General features: G+C 40.6%; 2 protein-coding genes across 4 annotated transcripts in view; one reads left to right on the top strand and one right to left on the bottom strand.

Annotated features, from left to right (window-relative positions):
• Nucleotides 1–24,980, top strand: part of LOC309717422 (histone H1-like) — a 436,303-nt gene that overhangs the window by 161,718 nt on the left and 249,605 nt on the right. The gene's annotated exons all lie outside the window — the stretch shown is intronic.
• The window catches only part of shtn3 (shootin 3), a 510,884-nt gene that overhangs the window by 355,265 nt on the left and 130,639 nt on the right, over nt 1–24,980 (bottom strand). The gene's annotated exons all lie outside the window — the stretch shown is intronic.

Here is a 24,980-nt window from a genome sequence, read left to right as displayed (position 1 = left end):
GTAATCAAAAGTTAGTCAAGTCAAACAAGTCAGCTATTTATAGATGTTTCAGACATTAAAAATGATCAAAACTGTTTGTGTTGAAGCATAAAAGAGAAAATGCTGGAGTTTCATCTGCAGATATGATGCACTGATTAATAAGTGGATCTAGCAAATGTCAATATGTGTGTTTCCAACTTCAGCTAAGTAAATGTAAAGATACAATATTGAGTGTATGAAACGGTTTCACCGGAGCCCCTGGGGCCAACGCTTCCTAACACATCTGCCATTTTTATAGATTTGATAGATTGTTAAAACCACCATTGCCTGACCTCCTGACACACTCGCTCTCTTAGCTGCTCCATGCAGAGCACTTTTGCCTCTGGATGTTTAAGTCCATAAACACGTCTCACTGCACAACATATCCACCTCGAGCAAGGACGTAACTCCCATTTGATCTAGCAGTTACCTTCTGGGAGGCAAACGCGGCATACGTAATCCTAAACCAGCTAGAGCAGTGTGTTCTTTAATGCTGTGCATGATGTGCTGAAGAAACATTAGTGCATTGTTAGCTGAAGATAGAAGAACATGTTGAAGTTGCCATTCTAATTTACACAAATTGTGTTTAATTTTCATTGCCTTTACTTAACAGGTATACCAAGCTGGATGTGCATGTGTGTATGTTCTACTAATTAATGTAACTTGTGATTTTCCTGTATTTCTTGGATAGGATACTCTTGTGAAATATATTTTTAATCTCAAGGGTAAAACTGTAAGAGACCAAAAGCTTAAGTCATGAAAACATCATGAGTTCGTGATAAAGTATTATGAGATTTGAATTTGGAATTTGGCTATTTTATAGCTGCAAACCTGATTATCTTTAATTTATGAAGACCTTAACATCTGTTGAATTTACAGCCATGTGTGAGGCCAGACACACATTGGACAGGTCACCAGTTTATCACAATGATGCTGTTTCTTTACAGACAACACTTTACCCACTGTGGTATCATCTCATCAGAATATCATTTTAATAGTTTGATATTGTTATTTGCTAATTCACTGGCATTTCTGGTGCCAGGATATAAAATACATTTCATGGCACTATGCCCTTGACCAATACATTTTTTTTATGACAAAACTAAATAAATGTTCTTGGAAAGAAGAGAAGAGCAGACACGTGGACACTTTTCGTCTTTGATATGAAGGAAAATAAGATGCTCTGTGCAGAGCAACTCTCACCAGTAAAAATTTCACAACTTTTACACTTCATATTTTGGTCACCGAATCAACTTTCGACATAGTCTATGATAATCTTATGATATTAAGTCCACTAAAACTAAAATCATTTAGATAGATAAAATTAGGTCCATAAATATTTGGACAGAGCCAACTTATTTCTAATTTTGGTTCTGTACATTACTACAGTTAATTTTAATTCTATTCAATATACTCAACTTTTGCTTGAGTATATTGTACTTCTTAGTTTTAACACCAGGGGGAGCTGCTGTTGATCGAGGCAGTTGCTCCACCAAAAAGGACAATCACAGAAGAAATTTACCCCCAAGTTACTAAACATGGCAGAACCAAAGAAGCGAAAGGTAGAAAGTGAGTGCAGAAAATTTCAGACACGGTGGGAGAGTGAATATTTCTTCAAAGAATTCAAGGGGAAATGTATCTGCTTGATCTGCACTGAAACTGTGGCAATTATGAAAGAGTATAATGTACCACATCATTATGAAACCAAACATCAGGCCTATGCATCTTACACTGGTGCTGAGCGAGAGCAGAAATTAAAGCAAATGGTAGCTATGCTGCAGGGTCAGCAACAGTATTTTTTTCGTGCTCAAATTGTCCAGGTAAAGGCTACAATAGCCAGCTATGAGGTCGCCCAACTCATCGCAAGACATGGCAAGCCTTTTTCAAATGGAGACCCCATAAAACACGGCCTCGTTAAAGTCAGCGAAATAATGTGCCCAGAAAAAGTGCAGGACTTCAACAACGTCAGCATGTCTAGAAATACAGTTGTACAACGCATTGAAGACTCATCAGCCAACATTAAACTGCAACTGTCTGATAAAGCTGTGCGTTTGATTTTTACCACATCGCATGCGATGAGAGCACCGATGCCACAGACACCACACAGCTGCTAATTTTTTTGCGGGGAGTGGACGAGAGCACGAGCGCTTTAGGTGAGTAAAAAATATATTCAACAGTGTGTGTTAATAAGCATGCACGTGCAGGTACACTTCAAATATCATTCAAATAATATAATGCACATCAATTATGTCACTACCCTGCTTTTGCGCACCACTTTCTTATATGCACAGTGCACGCACACGTAGTCAGCTGATCTCATCTGATGCAGATCTGCTCCTTGATCAAGTGACATTTGTCTGGATTTTTGCCACGAGTGGCGTGCGATCAGCACCGCAGCTGGATGGCCCGATTTACATACCCTGCGCAGCTGATACTCACCAGAATAATTCACTAAAATTATATGGACTCCTGTTATTAAGTCCAGTTCAGTCTGTTAATGTTGATAATCGTTTCAAACGAATGTTAATAGGTGTGTTGCTAAGCCTAATAACTTAAATAACAAACTTGAAATGTACCCGTCCCATTTTCCCCTTTATTGTTTTTTCTCTGTACTGTTAATCTTCTGTCTAAGAATACATCTGAGGCTGCTGTTCTGAGAATGAGCTACCAAAGCTTTTTCTGAATAAATCGATAAAGATCCATTTATGGAAAGCTGTGATGAAGGCAGTTTTGTCTTTAATTATATTCAACAATATAACATATTTGACCACTTTTAAGTGATTTTTCTAACTTTAATACAGTAAAGTTAAGGTTATATACCTAATTTCCAGTAAGTGGCCCAGCCGCTCCTATATTTTTATGTATGTGGCCCTCAGTGGAAAAAGTTTGGACACCCCTGCTATATATCAATACAACCATTATAGCCCAAATTTTAATAATATGTATGCATTGTTTTTGCAAGTCCAAAGAAACTACATAAATTGCAAAAAAGTGCACTAAACTACAATAAAAATTGAAAATCATTTTTGTTTTGTTTTTTTTTTACACATATTTCTAGTTAGGGAAATTTCAGAGGTTTATGCCTCAAAATTGTAAATACAAAAAAGTTGCACAAAATAGTTTCCAACAACAGGAAATTTATTTTGAGTGTCTTCATTGTTTTATTTTTGAGATACACCAATTTTTATATACACTGCAGGGAAAACAAAAATAAATATTAAAATGCAAATTTGCAAAAAAAACCCTGCATGTACATCACAATAAACTATTTCTAGCAGTGCAATTTGAGTATACTATACAGACTATACAGAAAAGCATAAAGTCAAACATGGCTTTTAAAAACACCAGTATAGGCTTTTAAGGCCCTAAAGGTAGAAAACTACATTTTCTGCGAAAATGACGTCACTTCCGGTTTCGGCCAGGTAATGACGGACATACGATAGTTTGCGCTGACATCTATTCCAACGTAGGAAGTGTTATGAATAGCTGATTGGATCGGCAAAGCGTGTTTCTGGAATACGATGTTTTTTTTGCTGCAAGCGCTTTATGTGGAAGGAAACCGTGACCTAGGACAAGCTGATGGCATAACATGTAAATATAACTCCTCCGGTTTCAAAAAAAATTATTGCGCTACCTTACGTGGTTCCAGTTCTTCAGAGATTTAAAAATAGTTACGCAAAATAGAGCGTGCCCACTCCGACCAGTTTTAAAGGGTTAATGCATGGGTTTGAACAAACAGATTTCATAAAAATGTGAGGAACTGAAACATTGTTTGACACAATCCCGTAATTTCGGGGACTCAAAAATAGTTGGAATAAGTGAAAATAAAATGTTAATTTCTAATACTTGGTTGAAAACCCTCTGCTGGCAATGACAGCCTAAAGTACTGACCTCATGGACATCATCGGATGCTGGGTTTCCTCCTTTTTAATGCTCTGCTAGGCCTTTACTGCAGCGGCTTTCAGGTACTTTTTGTTTGTGGGCCTTTCTGTCCGAAGTTTAGTCTTCAACAAGTGGAATGCTCAGTTGGGTTAAGATCAGGTGACTGACTTGGTCATTCAAGAGTAATCCACTTCTTTGCTTTAATAAACTCATGGTTTGCTTTGGCTGTGTGTTTTGGGTTATTGTCCATCTGTGTTATGAAATGCTGCCCAATCAATTTGACTGCATTCAGCTGGATTTGAAAAACCTCAGAATTCATTCAGCTTCTGTCCTGCGTCCCATCATCAGTAAACACTAGTGTCCCAGTGCCACTGGCAGCCATGCACGCCCAAGCCATCACACTGCCTCCGCCATGTTTTACAAATGATGTGGTATGCTTTGAGTCATGAGCTGATCCACTGCTTCTCCATACTTTTTTCTTGCCATCACTCTTGTAGAGGTTGATTTTAGTTTCATCTGTCCAAAGAATATTTATCCAGATCTGTGCTGATTGTTTTAGATGTTTTTAGCAAATTCCAATCTATCCTTTCTATTCTTGAGGCTTCTGAGTGACTTGCACATGCAGTGAACTCTCTGCATTTACTTTCATGTAGTCTTCTCTTTATGTTCAACTTGGATAAATCGATACGTCTTCCTCCTGGAGAGTGTTGTTCACTTGGTTGTCTGTTGTGAAGCAGTTTCTCTTCGCCATGGAAATGATTCTGCAATCATCCACCACTGTCGTTTTCTGTGGATGTCCAGGTCTTTTTGCGTTGCTGAGTTCACCAGTTCTTTTCTTCTTTCTCAGGATGTACCAAACTGTCGATTTTGTCACTCTGATTTTCTTGGGTGGGTTTCTTTTCTGTTTACACAGCTTAATGATGGCATGCAGAGCTCCTTTGACCACATGTTGTCTGCTCACAGCAGCACCTTCCAAATGCAAGCACCACACCTCAAATCAACTCCAGACCTTTAATCAGCTTAACTGATAATGACATAATGAAGGAACTGCCCACACCCGCCCATGAAATAACCTTTGAGTCAGATGTCCAGTTACTTTTGTCTCTTTAAAAAGAGGGATGCACATGTTAAGGAGCTGAAACTCCTAAACCCTTCATCCAGTTTGACTGTGGATATCCTCAAATGAAAGCTGAGAGTATACACATTATGTCCATGTTAGCTATATACAGTGGGGCAAAAAAGTATTTAGTCAGCCACCGATTGTGCAAGTTCCCCCACTTAAAATGATGACAGAGGTCAGTAATTTGCACCAGAGGTACACTTCAACTGTGAGAGACAGAATGTGAAAAAAAAATCCATGAATTCACATGGTAGGATTTGTAAAGAATTTATTCGTAAATTAGGGTGGAAAATAAGTATTTGGTCACCTCAAACAAGGAAAATCTCTGGCTCTCACAGACCTGTAACGTCTTCTGTAAGAAGCTTTTCTGTCCCTCACTCGTTACCTGTATGAATGGCACCTGTTTGAACTCATCATCTGTATAAAAGACACCTGTCCACAGCCTCAAACAGTCAGACTCCAAACTCCGCCATGGCCAAGACCAAAGAGCTTTCGAAGGACACCAGGTAAAGTATTGTAGACCTGCACCAGACTGGGAAGAGTGAATCTACAATAGGCAAGCAGCTTGGTGTGAAAAAATCAACTGTGGGAGCAATCATCAGAAAATGGAAGACATACAAGACCACTGATAATCTCCCTCGATCTGGGGCTCCACGCAAGATCTCATCCCGTGGGGTCAAAATGATCATGAGAACGGTGAGCAAAGATCCCAGAGCCGCACGGGGGGACCTGGTGAATGACCTGCAGAGAGCTGGGACCAAAGTAACAAAAGTCACCATCAGTAACACACTACAACGGCAGGGAATCAAATCCCGCAGTGCCAGACGTGTTCCGCTGCTGAAGCCAGTGCATGTCCAGGCCCGTCTGAAGTTTGCCAGAGAGCACATGGATGATACAGCAGAGGATTGGGAGAATGTCATGTGGTCAGACGAAACCAAAGTAGAACTTTTTGGTATAAACTCAACTCGTCGTGTTTGGAGGAAGAAGAATACTGAGTTGCATCCCAAGAACACCACACCTACTGTGAAGCATGGGGGTGGAAACATCATGCTATGGGGCTGTTTTTCTGCCAAGGGGACAGGACGACTGATCCGTGTTAAGGACAGAATGAATGGGGCCATATATCATGAGATTTCGATCCAAAACCTCCTTCCATCAGTGAGAACTTTGAAGATGAAACGAGGCTGGGTCTTCCAACATGACAATGATCCAAAACACACCGCCCGGGCAACAAAGGAGTGGCTCCGTAAGAAGCATTTGAAAGTCCTGGAGTGGCCTAGCCAGTCTCCAGACCTCAACCCCATAGAAAATCTGTGGCGGGAGTTGAAAGTCTGTGTTGCTCGGCGACAGCCCCAAAACATCACTGCTCTCGAGAAGCTCTGCATGGAGGAATGGGCCAAAATACCAGCTACTGTGTGTGCAAACCTGGTAAAGACCTATAGTAAACGTTTGACCTCTGTTATTGCCAACAAAGGTTATGTTACAAAGTACTGAGTTGTATTTTTGTTATTGACCAAATACTTATTTTCCACCCTGATTTACGAATAAATTCTTTACAAATCCTACCATGTGGATTCATGGATTTTTTTTTTCACATTCTGTCTCTCACAGTTGAAGTGTACCTCTGGTGCAAATTATTGACCTCTGTCATCATTTTAGGTGGGGGAACTTGCACAATCGGTGGCTGACTAAATACTTTTTTGCCCCACTGTAACTATAATTGAAATATGTTTCAATAAACAGGTAAAAAAATCAAATTTGTGTCAGTGTCCAAATATATATAGACTTGGCTGTAAATTATGACTAAAACGAAATGATATTTTAGTAAAAAAGCTACAGCTAAATCAAAATCTGCTAACAAAATTAACATAAAGTTAGAAAAATGGCTGATTTTTTAGTATTTATACATTCAAGAGATTTAAAAACAGTAAACAAAATTTACAACAATGGCCACTGAAACAGCAGTCGTTTCAAATCATGGCTTCAGTTGCTTGCGATTCACTTGCTAATGGAGTTATCTGCAGTATTAATGTCATGCATCAAAATACAAACACTTGAAGGCAGACTTATAAATTCCTGACTATTCTGAAAAGGTCACTGTATATTCAAACACATTCGGTTTTATTCCGAGCTCTGAATTAAAACCGGAGTTAAATTAAGATGCTGACATGTTTTCGCAGTGCATCCATCTCACACTGAATAACTCTGCAGTTGATATTTTCTGCTGTTAAAACCTGGATGTTTTTTCCGACCTTTTGATTCGAACAGTTATTACTCATTAGAGAGAAATGTTGGTTTTGGATTCGCAAACAGCAGCTGCCTCCCCTCATACTGATCAATTTGCTGTTAAAGCCCTTTTCCATATCCATGTTTTGTTATTAATATTTCTGCAGATACAAATGAAATGGGTCAAAGCACCAAAAGCAAACACTTATATTTCCTTTTCATCCACCTCCTCATATACGCTGAGAATGTAGATTAAATAAGCAATATTGAATCTGGATCGGCTTTTTAATCCTCCAAGTGATGATGGGAGTTTGTTTCCTGATGACTAACAGTCTGAGGACGCAGAGCTGACACCACGAGGGAAATTAAAGCTACTCCGTGTTCCTACTGCCGGAGCCACCGGGCTACCGTGTGCAACAGTGGTGTAGTGGTATCTTGGTGCATGGGTCAATATTGCAATATTGGATATATAATTACAATGATGGACTATTTTTTTATATTGCAGTAGTGCTACTTTCTTATTTCTTCCAGAATATAATGGTATTTACAAAGAATACTCTAGCTTTGTTACCGGCTAATTTTATATACAATCTATTCATGCATCCATTCACTTCCTTAACTATTTCACCCTTTCAGCATCATTGGGTTGCTGGAACATAATCCAGTGTACATCCTGGACAGGTTGGCAGTCTATCACACCGATAAAGATAATCAGTGCAACTGTTTGGTTTAAAACCTCAATGATGTGTTTGCTTCATTTATTTCCATTTGCTTGAGATATAACACTCACAGGTTATCCAGCACCAAGCGGAGGAAATTTGTATCCCATATTTGTCCTTGAGGGGCCCATTTGTTGAAGCTTCATGTTGACATGATTGCATGTCATAATTTCTGCAAATTTGTTTGCTGCATATTAACACCACCAATCTCCTGCTCTACCACATCCCAAATGTGCTCTGCTGGATCCAGATCTAGTGACTGGGGAGGCAGCTGAAATCAACTGAACTCATTGTCATATTCATGAAATGAGTTTCTTTGTGACATGGTGCTATGGCGGTCATGGTGGGAGTAGAAGACGGTCAACTTTGGCCATTATGTCGTTTTGGCCGTGCACATGTTCCGCAGCAATACTCAGACAGACTGTGGTATTTAAACTGAGGGGCCCAAAGAGTGCCAAGAAAACTTTCCTGACACCATTACACCACCAGCACCAGCAGACTGCACTGGTTGACTCCATGGATTCATAGCATCATTGCCAAATCCAGTGCACAGCCTTGTGTCACCAAGTCAACCAACAGTTTTTCTTTGCCACCATGTAGATCTCCCTATTGGGGCATTTGTTGGACATTTAAATGTACATGTATGTTATCATTTAATTGCTACACTGCACAGTGTTAATATTTTGTGGTTAAATTTAAGGTCTACATGTAAAGAGCTGGAAACAAACACATCCCCTCTGACCTTTTTATTGCCACTTGAATGCCATTCTGATAACTAAACACAACTTATCCCACTGGTTCACTTTGTTGGTATGTTTTTTGGCTCTTACGTGTCTCCCGCAAGTTTTCCTTTGTTTCCTGATTGAAAAGGGTTAGCCTCAAAAAACAGACTGCCTGCAGTTTTAAAAGATTAATTTAACAAGGAACAGAAATTATCTGGCAGCTGGTGAGTGACTCGAAAGAGGGAACTGGCCATAGTACACAACTGGAGGCTCTGTTGGAGAGGTGAAAGTGAGTTATTGCTGGCCTCCAATATTACAGATGAATCTTCTGGTTTGAGGCTTATAGAAAGACAGGCAGGAATCCAAAGAGGCAAGGCTTTGGAGCAGTGGAGCGTGGGTGAGCAGGTGAGGTTGGATGAAAGTTTGAGAGGAGCTCCTCGGGAATGCAAGTAAGTCGGAAACTAGAATTTCTGGGAGAACTTGTAGCAGAAAAGGCAGATGGAGAGGCAGGTAACTCGAATACAACATAAATCTTATCACCACCAAGGTTGGTGTAAAGAATCTGGCAGCCACTAAGTCCTCCAGCTGATGAGGAGATCCAGAGAAACACCACCTCACGACTCCACCTAAACTTAAAATGGATTCGGGAATAGTGAAACTGCTCATCCCAACTTGTCACCGATGATAATTGAAAAGGAACTCTTTAATATTAAACTTAAATCATTGCCATGGTTTTTTGCTTTTTAATGTGACAAATGTTGTGAATTGGCACATTTCAGGCATGCCCACAGTCTCTCCCTAAACCCAACTGAGCCTTGTTTGTGTGTCTACGCTGAGCAAATGATCGAAAGCAAACAACAAAAATCAACATAAAACTCATATTCAAAAGCAAGAACTTGTGACTTGTAAGTAATTTGCTTCTCCAACATTGGAGGACTATCAAATGCAGAAATGAAAGCCTGCTTTGGAGATAAACAGAGGCAAATGGTTGCTGTAAGACTGGAAATCAATTTACAAACTGTTGGTTTGATTTGGCAGTCTACAGGAGCATCTGATGCCTTAAGTAACACAATTCATTACTTGATCCTCCTCCAGATTTTTAGTGGCGGTGGAGTTAAGATACTCCCTCTGTCAGTGTCAATATTGTCATACATTTTCAAAGAGCATCTGAAGAAAACAGTGTACAAGTGTTGACTGAAAAACACAGATTTACGGCTCCTCCTCCAGAGAGCATTTTGTAAAAAGAAAAGAAGAGAGAGCGGTGGATGTCACACCAAAATAATCTAATCCTTTAAGCGTGCAAGGAATACTGTGGCAAGATGAAGAAAAGAAATAAAACAGCTGAGAATATATTTTTTTTTCTGCTGAATGATGACAACCGCCAGAACAACAACATCGCCTCGAGCCACGACAATCAGAGAGGGGAATAAAAAACAACACCTCTCTAAATGAAAGGCAGACGAGACCGAGAGGAAGAGGGAGCGGGAATGAAATAGAGACAGAGCGACAAATAGAAAGAGAGAGATAACGGGTACGCCCGCCCAAGATGGCAGCTTAAGTTGGAGACGCGCACTCCTCTTCCCCCGAAACCTCGTTAAAAATAGGTCAGAGCTGGTTATTTGTCTTATTTGGGATCTGCCCTGGTAAATTCAGTGGAAGGAGTCAGAAGAATCATTACGTTTTACGCAACGATTCGATTATGCCGCGAGGAAAAACACACAACACTCAGGCTACTTCACTAACTACTATGGCGGAGACACCTGATGGAGTCGATGCCAGGTGTCCTTCCCAAGATGGTGTGGCGGCCGAGCTGACTTCTATAAGATCTCTGCTTGAGCAGGTAGCACAAGACATGACGGCGGTGAAAGGTGGTATCGAGTCTCTCAAGGAAGCTGTGAACTGTCATGTTTCGGCCGTGTGGCAGGCAGGATGAGGACCCAAATTGCAAACACACACACGGGGAATAAACTCAAAATGCAGCTTTATTGCTGATAAGGGATAAACAATAACGATGATACAAAAAGCAATACAAAACTACACTAAACTGGGAAAAGCTAAAGTAACATATACTGGAAGACACGGGGAGAACCACACACGGCATGAGGGAGAACGCGACGCCGAACAGAGGAAGACGCAGACAGAAATACACAGAGGGTTAACGAGGAAAGTGGGAACACACGGGGAACACAGGTGACACAGATAACCATAACGAGACACTGACGGGAGACGGGCAGAGTCAAACAGGAAGTACAGAGGTTCAGACAGGAGGAGAGAGAGCACGGGGAAAAACACAGACATAACGGGCTGGGGAAACATGGAACAACCACAAAGGGAGACGAGGGCTCATAAATACAGAGAGGGCACACAGGGGGGAGAGAGAGCACGGGGAAAACTTAGACATAACGGGCAGGGGAAACATGGAATAAAACATAAGGAGAGACGAAGGCTCACAGATACACAGAGGGGCACACAGGGGGTGAGAGTCACAAAGGGAACGCACATAAGGAACACCACAACAGGGCAACTCAGAAAACATGGTCTAAATAAGGAACGAAATACAAAAATACATGGAAACTAAGAATACTGGGCCAACACGGCCCAGGACCATGACAGTGAACAGTTTGGGTGTGAGAGTGGATGAAACAGAGACAAGAATTTCTCGATTGGAGGACGAAGAGGCTAAAGCCAGCTCAATATGTAAGATCTTGAAGATACAGAACCAGCGGCTGCAGGAAAAAGTAACGGCGCTTGAGGGTTCCTCACGGCGCCAGAATATTAGAATATCGGGTATTAGAGAAGGATCCGAAGGCAGTAATATTGAGGATTACGTGAAGAATCTGCTGTCTGAAGCTCTGGACATTGAGATGGGAGATTACTACGAAATAGATAGAATCCATCGAGTGGGGCCAGCTTTTCCGAAGCCCACTGCGGACTCCAGACCGAGACACATTATTGTTCGCTTCCTACGGGATAAAGCCAAGATGTCCGTGCTGGCGGCTGCCAGAAAAAAGGGGCAGATCGTTTGGAAAGGCATGAGAGTTCTTTTTTTCCAGGATTACGCTCAGGAGGTACAAGAAAAACGCAGGAAGTTTGATGAGGTGCGCCGCTTGTTGCAACAGTACAAGATTGGCTATTCTCTTCGTTTTCCGGCTGTTATGACTTTTTCAGTGGATAACCAGTATCATCAGTTTTCCAACCCAGCTGAGGCTAAGCAATTTCTAAGCGGCCTGGATTTGGTTAACATTCCGGGTGATGTAGATTAAGAGGATTTGATAAGCTATGGGTTGGTTTACTTCTGAGGGGGGGGGGAGACGTAAGGAGGGACACCATCTGGGAATTTTTTTTGAGTGCCACGGACCTGCGATTTTTTATGTTTTCATGTTCTTTTGTTTTTTTTTGTTTGTTTTTTTTTTTTTTTTTTTTTTTTTTTTCTTCTCTCGTGTTTGGTTTTGTTGTTGGTTTTGATGGTATGGTACCAACTGTCCTGTATAGACCTAATTTTTGGATCATTGGGTTGTCTCATGTTACTGGCTCTAAGAGTTGTTATATGGGTAAATGGGATATTCCTCTGGATAAATTTGTATAATAATTCGGCTCACATGGTGTTATGGAGTTATGTAAAATTGTGTCGTGGAATATAGCGGGTTGTCATAATGTTATTAAAAGGAAGAAAATCCTCACATATCTGAAACAGAAAAAGACTGATATAGCCCTGATTCAGGAGACCCATCTTGATGAGGCCGAATCATTAAAGCTTAAAAGAGACTGGGTGGCGCAAGTTTATTTTAGTGCATTTTCGGCTAGAAAAAGAGGGGTGGTCATATTGATTAGAAGAAACTTGGATTTTCAGGTCTTTAAGCATTATACAGATCAGGAGGGTAGATGGGTGGTTTTGGATGCATGTTTACAGGGGCGGAAAATGACATTGGTCAATATATATGCTCCTAATTCTCCTCAGCCACAATTTTTTCATGAAGTCTGTAACATGGTGCGGACTATAGGTAACACACACATTGTAATTGGGGGAGATTTTAACCGGGTCAGGGATGTCTTATTGGATAAATCTTCTTGTACTGGACTAAGCAAGGACCCAACAAACGCTGCGGTGGACGTGATGTCAGAGGAACTGAGTCTAGTAGATATATGGAGACTTCTTCATCCTCAAGAAAGAGATTATACCTTTTTTTCGCATCCTCACTCAACCTACTCCAGGATAGATTACTTTTTGGTGTCCCGTTCTTTGGCAAGTCAAACTATTGGGTCCTCTATTGGTAACATTGCTATATCGGATCATGCTCCCATTGACCTTGTTCTTACTGACACTGATAATATTAAACCGTCACCTAGGTGGCGCTTGAATAACTCAATACTGAAGAATAAGGGTCATTGCGAATGTATAAGGGAAATGATAAAGGAGTTTTGGTTGTACAATGAGGGCTCTATTGACGACGTTGGAATGACCTGGGATGCTTTTAAGGCCTATTTGAGGGGGCGCCTTATTCAATATTGCTCCTTGATTAAAAAAGCTGAGAGGGATAAGCTGATGAAGTTGGAACAGGATATCAAGGAGCTTGAAAAACAACATATGTTGCTCCCAGAGAGGGACTTATGGAACAAATTAATTAAATTTAAATTTGAGATGAATAGCATATTGGAGAAAAAAGTGGAATATGCAATGTTTTGTCTAAATCAGAAGTACTTTGAACAAGGGGAGAGAACAGGTAAAATGTTGGCACACAGGGTTAAGCAGATAAAATCTAGTAACCTTATACCATCTATTTTTGATCCTAGTAATAATAATAAGTTGACTACTAGTAAAAAAGAAATAAATGATATTTTTACTAAATATTATCAGGAGCTGTACACTTCTAATGGACTGGTGGAGGAACAGAGGCTGTCAGATTTCTTCTCTTCTATTAAAATTCCCAGCCTGTCGGAAGATCAAAGAAGTATATTAGAAGGTAAGATTACATTAATTGAAGTTAAGCAGGCAATCGGCAGCCTTAGAGTGGGTAAATCTCCAGGTAATGATGGATTTCCATCAGATTTTTATAAGGTGTTTGTGGACGAACTAGCTCCAAGACTACTGTCGGTATATCAAGATGCGTTTCAAAGAGGGAGACTACCGTTTAGTATGCGATCGGCAGTGATTACGTTATTACATAAAAAAGGGAAAGACCCACAGCATTGTGGGAATTATCGCCCAATTTCATTAATTAATGTGGATGAAAAAATTATTTCTAAGATATTAGCTTTTAGGCTTGAAAAAGTTCTTCCGTATTTGGTGCATAGGGATCAGGTCGGTTTTGTGAAAAATAGAAGCTCTGCGGATAATCTACGTAGGATATTGCATATACTCTGGAAGAGCAGGACTAAGCTAGACCCTGTCGTTGCCTTCTCTTTGGACGCAGAGAAAGCTTTTGATAAAGTTGAGTATCCTTTTCTGTTTCATACCTTGAAGAGATTTGGTTTCGGTCCCTTTTTTAGGCAGTGGATTCAGGTGGTATACACAGATCCAATGGCTACAGTTATTACCAATGGGATAATGTCACCCTCATTTTCGTTAAGTCGGGGTACTAGACAAGGTTCACCCTTATCACCTCTCATTTTTGCTCTGTTTTTGGAGCCTTTAGCCATAGCTTTACGTGAATGTAAGAAAATTAGAGGGGTGGATTTGGGTCAAGAAGAACATAAAACTTTTTTGTATGCAGATGATATTTTACTGATTTCAACTAACCCAGAACAGGCCGTTCCTGCAATTTCCTCAATTATTGATTCTTTCTCTGTAATCTCTGGATACACTATAAATTGGTCTAAGTCTGAAGCTATGCCTATTTCTAAATTGTGTCCGCCTGTTATGAGGAGTTCATGGCATTTCAAGTGGATGCCCGAGGGTCTAACTTATTTGGGGATTAAATTGACCCCTGGTTTAGACAACATAATGAAAGTAAATATTTCCCCAGTGATTCAAAACATCCGTTCGCTGTTGCAGAATTGGGTTAAAATAAATCTGTCCCTTTTGGGCAGAATTAATTTGGTGAAGATGATTATTGCCCCTAAACTTCAGTACTTTCTTCACATGTTACCGATAGCAGTCCCACATAATTTGCTAAAGCTTTATAATACATGTGTAGAGGGTTTTGTGTGGGCAGGTAAAAAGCCATTGTTCAATCGGTCTAAATTATATGCTGCTAAAGAGAGTGGTGGGTTGGCATTGTCTAAGATGGTCTGGTATCATTATGCTTTCTCCCTCTCTCAGTTAGTTAAGATACATAATTCCTCTACTGATAAGCCATCATGGGTTGGGATTGAGGAAAGTCTTGTGGCCCCTTCGTCTTTAGAGGCCTTCCTTACTCAGAAGGGAAGGCCAGTACCGTTTAAAGATCCAGTACTGTCTTTCATGCAAGAGACCTGGCTTAGAGCTCACCAATATACCAACAGCAGCCCTTATCTCACCGCTAGAGCCTCTATTTGGTATAATAAGAAAGTATTAATAGGTAAGAAACCGGTCTGGTGGGAGGCCTGGGCTAGGACAGGTATTAATCAGATGGGGGACCTATTTGGGCAGACTGGCATGAAATCGTTTGCAGAAATCAGACGAGAATTCAATTTGGATCCAAGGGAAATTTGGAGGTTTTTTCAAATAAGACATTGTATTAAAGCCATTTTGAAAAATAATCTAGACCCTCCATCTAGTGTTCAGAAGATGTTTGCAACCCCTGACAATAACAGAATCAGGGCATCTAAATTTTATGGGAGCTTCAGAGAGGCACACGCTCCCAGTTTGGGGGGACTGAGGCGGTGTTGGGAGAAAGATCTGGGTATCCAGATCTCAGAGGACAGTTGGAAGATGCTGATCTCATCATGGTATGTCTGCTCACCTGAAACACAGTCTCAACTTATCCAGTACAAGTTGCTTCACAGAAACTATTGGACACCCAGTAAATTAGTCAGGTTGAAGCTCGCAGATAAGGACATTTGTTGGAAATGTCAGCAGGAAGTCGGGACTCTAGTTCATATGTTGTATACATGTCGGAAAAATGATTATTTGTGGGATGGGATCATCAACTTGGTGAATGATATTTTTAAACTTAATCTTTCTAAATCTCCAGCTATATGCGTCCTGGGCCTACTACCTGACGATAACATTCTCTCAAAAAAACAGAGATTGTGGATGCGTCTGGCTTTTATAACTGGTTGCAGGGTAATTCTTAGGCATTGGAAGTCATCCAGCCCCTGTTCTTTCAAGGAATGGACCGAACAAATGTCTAGGATGGCATCATATGAACGGGTTATGTATAGAATGAAGGGAAGAGAAGATATTTTTGAGCAGGTCTGGGGTCCCTTTTTGCGGTACATTGACAATGTCTCTTAGACATTATGATAAATGGTCTCTTAGAGGGATATTTCATGTGTCATTGGTATTTTGGTTGTTGTCTTTTTTTTTTTTTTTTTTTGCACCAGGGGGTTTCACCCTTATTCGTTTTTGTTTTTGCTGATGTTCTCCAGGAGGCGGTGTATTATTTTGTTTCTCCTGGGTTTTATTTATTTTATTTATTTATTTATTTATGTAAAATTTTTTTTTTTTTTTTTTTTTTTTTGTGTGTTGTTTGTTTGCTTGTCTTAGTTTGTTTGTTTGTTTAGAAATGGACAGAGAACTGACAGTATGATTATTGCAGTTGTATATTTATTTATTAATGTTTCTGTCCATCCAAAAATATTAATTAAAAAAAAAAAAAAAAAGAGAGAGATAACGGGGGAAAAATTAACAGGAGAGTGATGTAAAGTGAAGTCTGGAGGCCGACACCTGTCACTGCCATTTAAACCTTTTTACCAAACCTTATCAGGGTGAGTCGGGAAATGAGACATCTAGCCATTCCCAGCTTCATCCCTGTCAGAATGCTACGGCCAGGATGCCGTCAGGGCGACAGCGACGACCTGGGATGAATAAAACATCTCTGCAGCCGCCGCTGCTGAAAAGCCTTACAGCCCTGACTGAGTGGAAATGCTCCACAGTGGTTGTGTGCCATTCAGGTGACAAACAGGAAGCTTCCATGAAGTTTGTTTCAAGAGTACAAAACAGCCCATGGAGAGCCAGCATGCATTACCTACATTCATTTATCTCAGTGAAAGTGTAACCATTATCTGAATTATGCCACAGCAGAAACTGCACGCTGCTAAATTCAACAGAAATTAATTAATCTATTACTTAGCTCCACATGCATGATTGTAATTGTACAGGGAGTGCAGAATTATTAGGCAAATGAGTATTTTGTCCACATCATCCTCTTCATGCATGTTGTCTTACTCCAAGCTGTATAGGCTCGAAAGCCTACTACCAATTAAGCATATTAGGTGATGTGCATCTCTGTAATGAGAAGGGGTGTGGTCTAATGACATCAACACCCTATATCAGGTGTGCATAATTATTAGGCAACGTCCTTTCCTTTGGCAAAATGGGTCAAAAGAAGGACTTGACAGGCTCAGAAAAGTCAAAAATGGTGAGATATCTTGCAGAGGGATGCAGCAGTCTCAAAATTGCAAAGCTTCTGAAGCGTGATCATTGAACAATCAAGCGTTTCATTCAAAATAGTCAACGGGGTCGCAAGAAGCGTGTGGAAAAACCAAGGCGCAAAATAACTGCCCATGAACTGAGAAAAGTCAAGCGTGCAGCTGCCAAGATGCCACTTGCCACCAGTTTGGCCATATTTCAGAGCTGCAACATCACTGGAGTGCCCAAAAGCACAAGGTGTGCAATACTCAGAGACATGGCCAAGGTAAGAAAGGCTGAAAGACGACCACCACTGAACAAGACACACAAGCTGAAACGTCAAGACTGGGCCAAGAAATATCTCAAGACTGGTTTTTCTAAGGTTTTATGGACTGATGACATGAGAGTGAGTCTTGATGGGCCAGATGGATGGGCCCGTGGCTGGATTGGTAAAGGGCAGAGAGCTCCAGTCCGACTCAGACGCCAGCAAGGTGGAGGTGGAGTACTGGTTTGGGCTGGTATCATCAAAGATGAGCTTGTGGGGCCTTTTCGGGTTGAGGATGGAGTCAAGCTCAACTCCCAGTCCTACTGCCAGTTTCTGGAAGACACCTTCTTCAAGCAGTGGTACAGGAAGAAGTCTGCATCCTTCAAGAAAAACATGATTTTCATGCAGGACAATGCTCCATCACACGCGTCCAAGTACTCCACAGCGTGGCTGGCAAGAAAGGGTATAAAAGAAGAAAAACTAATGACATGACCACCTTGTTCACCTGATCTGAACCCCATTGAGAACCTGTGGTCCATCATCAAATGTGAGATTTACAAGGAGGGAAAACAGTACACCTCTCTGAACAGTGTCTGGGAGGCTGTGGTTGCTGCTGCACGCAATGTTGATGGTGAACAGATCAAAAACACTGACAGAATCCATGGATGGCAGGCTTTTGAGTGTCCTTGCAAAGAAAGGTGGCTTTATTGGTCACTGATTTGTTTTTGTTTTGTTTTTGAATGTCAGAAATGTATATTTGTGAATGTGGAGATGTTATATTGGTTTCACTGGTAAAAATAAATAATCGAAATGGGTATATATTTGTTTTTTGTTAAGTTGCCTAATAATTATGCACAGTAATAGTCACCTGCACACACAGATATCCCCCTAAAATAGCTAAAACTAAAAACAGACTAAAAATACTTCCAAAAACATTCAGCTTTGATATTAATGAGTTTTTTGGGTTCATTGAGAACATGGTTGTTGTTCAATAGTAAAATTATTCCTCAAAAATACAACTTGCCTAATAATTCTGCACTCCGTGTAGTTCGATTGGAAACAGAAAGTTTCTGGTTTTTAATTTGGCTCAATTTTGAGATTTTCGATAATGGATGTGGCTCGTGTGTGTTCATGTAGACCACTGAGTAGAAAAAAAAAGTAGAATAAAAATGAACATTATAATATATAATATATATATATATATATGAAACTTGTATCCACCCTCTCTTCTGTGCAGTGTTCAGCATATTGTCAGGGCTACCAGACAAGCCTGATTAGAAGAGGTTTGTTTGGATCTGTGTGCATTCCTGACCTTGATAAACCAGACAAGCTCACTGTGATGAGTCACTGCAACTCCAACTAAAACCATAAATTGATGTTCTGACCCACACACAGGTGTATTGATTTTACAAATACGATGTACTACTAGTTATTAGTAATTTGGAAAATTGTGTAGTTTTAAACGTCTTGAGTATCAGGCCTGTGTGTGGCTGACAGTGGCACTGATCTTCTCATTTCATTCTCAGATGTTCTCACAAGATGTTTCCTAAGCTCATGAACTGAATCTCTTACTGTTCTTCTGCTTCTTTAAATCTTAAAGTAGGGCCCATGCAACTTTAACTTTCATATTTAAATGCTACTGAAACAGTCTGCTTTCATCCCATCTCCAAAACGACTGTGTTGATACTGAGTTTTCAGTCCCTGTCTGTGCTTCATGAGGGAAATCGTACATGCAGGTTCCACAAAAGCTATGCTTGCACACAAACCCAGTAGCACAAACTACAGATTTTTACTTTTCTAGTGCACACAAGCTACATTTGATCATTTCCCAAAATGATTACGTGGATCTTTAACATTTTCCACTTATTGGCAAAAGATGGGAAAGTCATACTGATTGGTTTGCGTAGGTTTTCTTCTTTTTCTTTTCTTGAATGGTTCTTTTGAAGATAGCCACAGTGAATCATCTGCCTCTTTCTTACCCTATCCCAGCATCATCTTTGGTCACACCAACCGCCAGAAGTCCTCCTTCACTACATCTACAACTACACTTAAGGTCTCTACTCTCATGCCTGTCAACAGCAGCACTGTTTCCACCAGCACCTCGTTGGCCAACAGCACCAGAGGCGGTCGTTGTTAACCCGGGCCCCGACCGATCCGGTACGGAAAACTCAATCTTTATGATCCGCATGTCTGATTTGGTAAAGATTTTACACTGGATTCTGTTTCTGATGCAATGTCCCTGTTATTTTTGTCCATGTAAAAATGGTGCAAGTGATGGAATAAAGGCAGAGGATCAGTGTCTTCTTCAAACATATTTTGGGCATTAGGCTGATTGATAACCATACCGTCTGATTTTAGATTTGTTTGCTGGCAGTGAACTGAAAACTATATTAAATATTTTACTTGGAAAAATAAATACCAGTCAGCATGAAGCAAATTTTGGATATTATAATGCTTGACGGGATCATTTATCTTGCAAAAGATTGAATTTACTTGTATTTTAGCTTCCTAAGTAAGATACAGAGATGTTTCATGAAGATGCCTTTTAAATTGCATTTTCGAAAACAGAAGGCTCTGCGACTAAATATGCTTCTGAAACGCGGTAAATTGGCCTGGCAGTTGCATCAGAAATAGGGTGAAGTGGAACCTGAGTTAGCTTTAATCTAGTCTAATGCGATCGACACCAAGACGTCTGTAAACACGAAGATTTAAGCTCGTAAATAAATCTTCTTTCTAAAGTTGAGTGGCTTTTTGCTTCAGCGGGATTCACTTCAAGGATGATTTTCTTATTGAGTCTGCATATAGAAGAAAAATAATAATAATCTGAGGCACACTCACACACAGAGAGGTCTCAGCACCCATCAGATGAAGGCTGCGACAGTTTTTGACAATTCTAACAAAAATTATTCATTTATCTGCTTCACATCTTGCTGATGCAACCTGGAGAAAGATGAGTTCAAAGGATGTTGTCAGAGTGACAAAAAAAAAAATGGCTGGAAGCTGAGAAGAATAATTTAGTGTTGAAGAATGTCACACAAGTTTATTTCACAGTCTCTCTTGTTTGCCTCATTATTCACATTCAGCTGCTTGAAATTTTATGTCCAGGAATTTAGCTTGGAAACATCTTTGTGAAGCTACACAAACACAATGATAAAAGATTCACAGCAGCTTGACAGGGACTGTAATAAATGCAGTGTGGTTGTTAGTATAATGTTTGCAGTATGATTTTATTTTTAGGACCGATGTAGCCGTGAATCTCACGTGTTTCTAAATGGTGATTTCTGGTAAGTTCTCCCCTTCTCTGCTCTTCCTCTGCTGGGAGTGTCATTGTGAGAGTCAGACTGACCTTCAGGTCTTAAAGCAGTGATGAACTGTTGTACCTTTACTTAGCTCAGACGTTCTTACCATAACACTGATTATTTTAGTGGACAACCAGGACTGTTTGCTTTTCTTTTAACTGGTGCAACAAAACAATTTAGAAGTTTTTGTACGTTGTTCACCTTTATTTATATAGGCAATCGCATTGAGACTCAATGTCTCATTTACAAGACATGACTGATCTAAATGCGCACACAGAGAAACAACTCGAAACAATCTTCATGAATAAGTATTTTTTAAGAAAGAGGTTAGAAACTGCACCACTTCACTGGCTCTCATTTAAAGTTTAAGATGGTTTATTATTTCATGCTGCAGGGCAGTGTTTCCATGTCGAGTTGGAAGGTTTGTGAATAAGAGGCAGCTTTATGAGACCTTTTAGGCCAGGTTTCCATGGAGAACCAGCATACATTTTCATAAGGTTTGGTGAAGAATACAAGTTCAACCTCCTAAGCAAAGCACACGTGCGTTACAACAAACATTTCAATAAACGTATCTTCTTGATTTCTCTAACACGTAGTATGATTGTCATGGTAACACCAACACCTGCTGCCTAGTTGTACGTTTCTACATTCACAGGTATGGCAATGAGGGGCCATTCATGAACCAAATCCTCCCTGGATGTAAAGATGTTTCACTTTTTAAAGAAATGCCCAAAAAATGTGCACAATTATGCATTTTAATGCAAATCACAAAGCTAATTCATCAATGACATTCTCCTTTTATACAGAGCCATTTATCATGTTATCTTCTAGGTTAATATATACTTGAGCTGTGATTTAAACTTCATACAGTGGGGCAAAAAAGTATTTAGTCAGCCACCGATTGTGCAAGTTCCCCCACTTAAAATGATGACAGAGGTCAGTAATTTGCACCAGAGGTACACTTCAACTGTGAGAGACAGAATGTGAAAAAAAAATCCATGAATCCACATGGTAGGATTTGTAAAGAATTTATTCGTAAATCAGGGTGGAAAATAAGTATTTGGTCACCTCAAACAAGGAAAATCTCTGGCTCTCACAGACCTGTAACGTCTTCTGTAAGAAGCTTTTCTGTCCCCCACTCGTTACCTGTATGAATGGCACCTGTTTGAACTCATCATTTGTATAAAAGACACCTGTCCACAGCCTCAAACAGTCAGACTCCAAACTCCGCCATGGCCAAGACCAAAGAGCTTTCGAAGGACACCAGGAAAAGTATTGTAGACCTGCACCAGACTGGGAAGAGTGAATCTACAATAGGCAAGCAGCTTGGTGTGAAAAAATCAACTGTGGGAGCAATCATCAGAAAATGGAAGACATACAAGACCACTGATAATCTCCCTCGATCTGGGGCTCCACGCAAGATCTCATCCCGTGGGGTCAAAATGATCATGAGAACGGTGAGCAAAGATCCCAGAACCACACGGGGGGACCTGGTGAATGACCTGCAGAGAGCTGGGACCAAAGTAACAAAGGTCACCATCAGTAACACACTACAACGGCAGGGAATCAAATCCCGCAGTGCCAGACGTGTTCCGCTGCTGAAGCCAGTGCATGTCCAGGCCCGTCTGAAGTTTGCCAGAGAGCACATGGATGATACAGCAGAGGATTGGGAGAATGTCATGTGGTCAGATGAAACCAAAGTAGAACTTTTTGGTATAAACTCAACTCGTCGTGTTTGGAGGAAGAAGAATACTGAGTTGCATCCCAAGAACACCATACCTACTGTGAAGCATGGGGGTGGAAACATGATGCTATGGGGCTGTTTTTCTGCCAAGGGGACAGGACGACTGATCCGTGTTAAGGACAGAATGAATGGGGCCATGTATCGTGAGATTTTGAGCCAAAACCTCCTTCCATCAGTGAGAACTTTGAAGATGAAACGAGGCTGGGTCTTCCAACATGACAATGATCCAAAACACACCGCCCGGGCAACAAAGGAGTGGCTCCGTAAGAAGCATTTGAAAGTCCTGGAGTGGCCTAGCCAGTCTCCAGACCTCAACCCCATAGAAAATCTGTGGCGGGAGTTGAAAGTCCGTGGTGCTCGGCGACAGCCCCAAAACATCACTGCTCTCGAGAAGATCTGCATGGAGGAATGGGCCAAAATACCAGCTACTGTGTGTGCAAACCTGGTAAAGACCTATAGTAAACGTTTGACCTCTGTTATTGCCAACAAAGGTTATGTTACAAAGTATTGAGTTGTATTTTTGTCATTGACCAAATACTTATTTTCCACCCTGATTTACGAATAAATTCTTTACAAATCCTACCATGTGGATTCATGGATTTTTTTTTTTCACATTCTGTCTCTCACAGTTGAAGTGTACCTCTGGTGCAAATTACTGACCTCTGTCATCATTTTAGGTGGGGGAACTTGCACAATCGGTGGCTGACTAAATACTTTTTTGCCCCACTGTACATACAAATATTGCATACTGAAGAAGTGCAGCTGAATGTTCGGGATAATCTTCCTTTTTGAAACTTAGAAGAACCAATTTTCCGTACCATTTAGGCCGACAATGAACTCAGCAGGAGAGTATAACTGAGGCCTGAGCAGAGTGCCACGGACTAACACAACCACAGCTGCCAAAGCTACTTCGACGCTGGCTTCATTTTTCATACCCGGAAGCTTGACCCATCCTTTATACCCTCTGTGGTTCAGAATATGTTACTATGGTGATCTAACTGTTAGCGTAAGTTACTGTAGCTTTGATGTCAGTTACAAACACACAGACTGTTTTGTGACGAAGGAACTGTTTTAGCCTCTTCATTAAAGTGATGTTAATATGAATCCCGCAGATAATATGGCTGCAGTAAGGAGGGAACACTAACAACTGCTGCATAGATCAAATGGGCATCTTTGCTGCGTGTCATACCTGTTACTCTGCTTTTGCTTTGTCATCTAATAAAGGAAAATCAGGAAAAAAAATCAATCAGACAACAGCATATCCATCTGTGACACATCTGTCCAAACTAAAATAAAAAGCAGCACGGTCAGAAAACTGCCATCCTGCGGGCAGATTCAAGCACGGGTTGTGCAAAATGAATCCGTCAATCAAACAGACAAATAATTGGATTGTTCTGTGACTGTTGAAGTGTGGATTTAAACGCACCGTGGCTGCGTTTTTCATTTATTCATTTGTTCAAGAATGAAAGAGTGAGAGTTTTACTTTGGAGGCCACAGAGTGATGAATTCACACCAGTGTTACAAGGATAAAGTGCTGCTCTAAAACACATGCATCTGCTGCGTTTGCACTTGTTCTGTATTTAAGAGAGTTTTTTTGGTCATAAGAGAGCGAAACGCTTCTGTGTGTCATTTGAAACTCCTCATAATCTGCCCTCAGAGGCTTTTCCATAACAAATTACACTGGCGCATTTCACGTTTTAATTACAGTTTGCCCTTCAGATCAGGACTCAGTTTAGCAGTCCTGCTGCATTTCATTCTGCCTAATAATAATAATAATCCTCTGACTTTCTGTCACACTCGCATGTTTTTATCACCATTGACAGAGAAGCGAAGGTCCAAAAAGTCTTTCTGTCAGTCTGACTTGTTGATTCAGAGTGCAACATGGCAGGAAATGCAACCTTTAGACTGATTCCCATGACACTTCCACGTGTCAGAGCAGAAAAGGCACAAGTTTAATTTAATGTTGGCTGCTTGAGTTTCATGGTTGTGGAGCTCTCACTTTCATGGACAGCTGAAAATATTCATGTTGTTCCTCCTTCACAGACGATAAACGCCTTTGCTTTTAATGACCGTGTAGCTTTTTCCCACCAAAATTAATTTTGGGGAATTTATGCCCAAGACAGTCTGTACAGTTCAGTGCATTTGTATTGTGAGAGAAGAACTGCTATTTGACTTAGCACTTTGATCTGTATTTCAGTTGTTTTTCAGTCATTTGTCTGACACATCTGAAGAAAAAGATGCCCTGTTCTATTTTAATAAATCGAGCTTCCACACTGCACACCTGTAAACGTGACCCAGATCACCTGGAGTCTTGTGCGTTGGTTTGTGAGCACTTTCAGTTGCAGATCTTCTACAGCTCAGCGTTACACCCGAAAGCTTCTTGTGCAGAAAGAGACCGGAGCTGCACCTAATGCACTGCTAATGCTACACCTTGAGTGTAGACATGGCTTTAAAGGGCAGCAAACAGCACCTCTGGATTTTGCTTAAAACAAAA

The sequence above is a fragment of the Aulonocara stuartgranti genome (assembly GCF_965226115.1).
Source record: "Aulonocara stuartgranti genome assembly, chromosome: 2".
NCBI lineage: Eukaryota > Metazoa > Chordata > Actinopteri > Cichliformes > Cichlidae > Aulonocara > Aulonocara stuartgranti.
The sequence above is the reverse complement of the archived record's forward strand: the minus strand, read 5'-3'. Positions and strand labels throughout refer to the sequence as shown.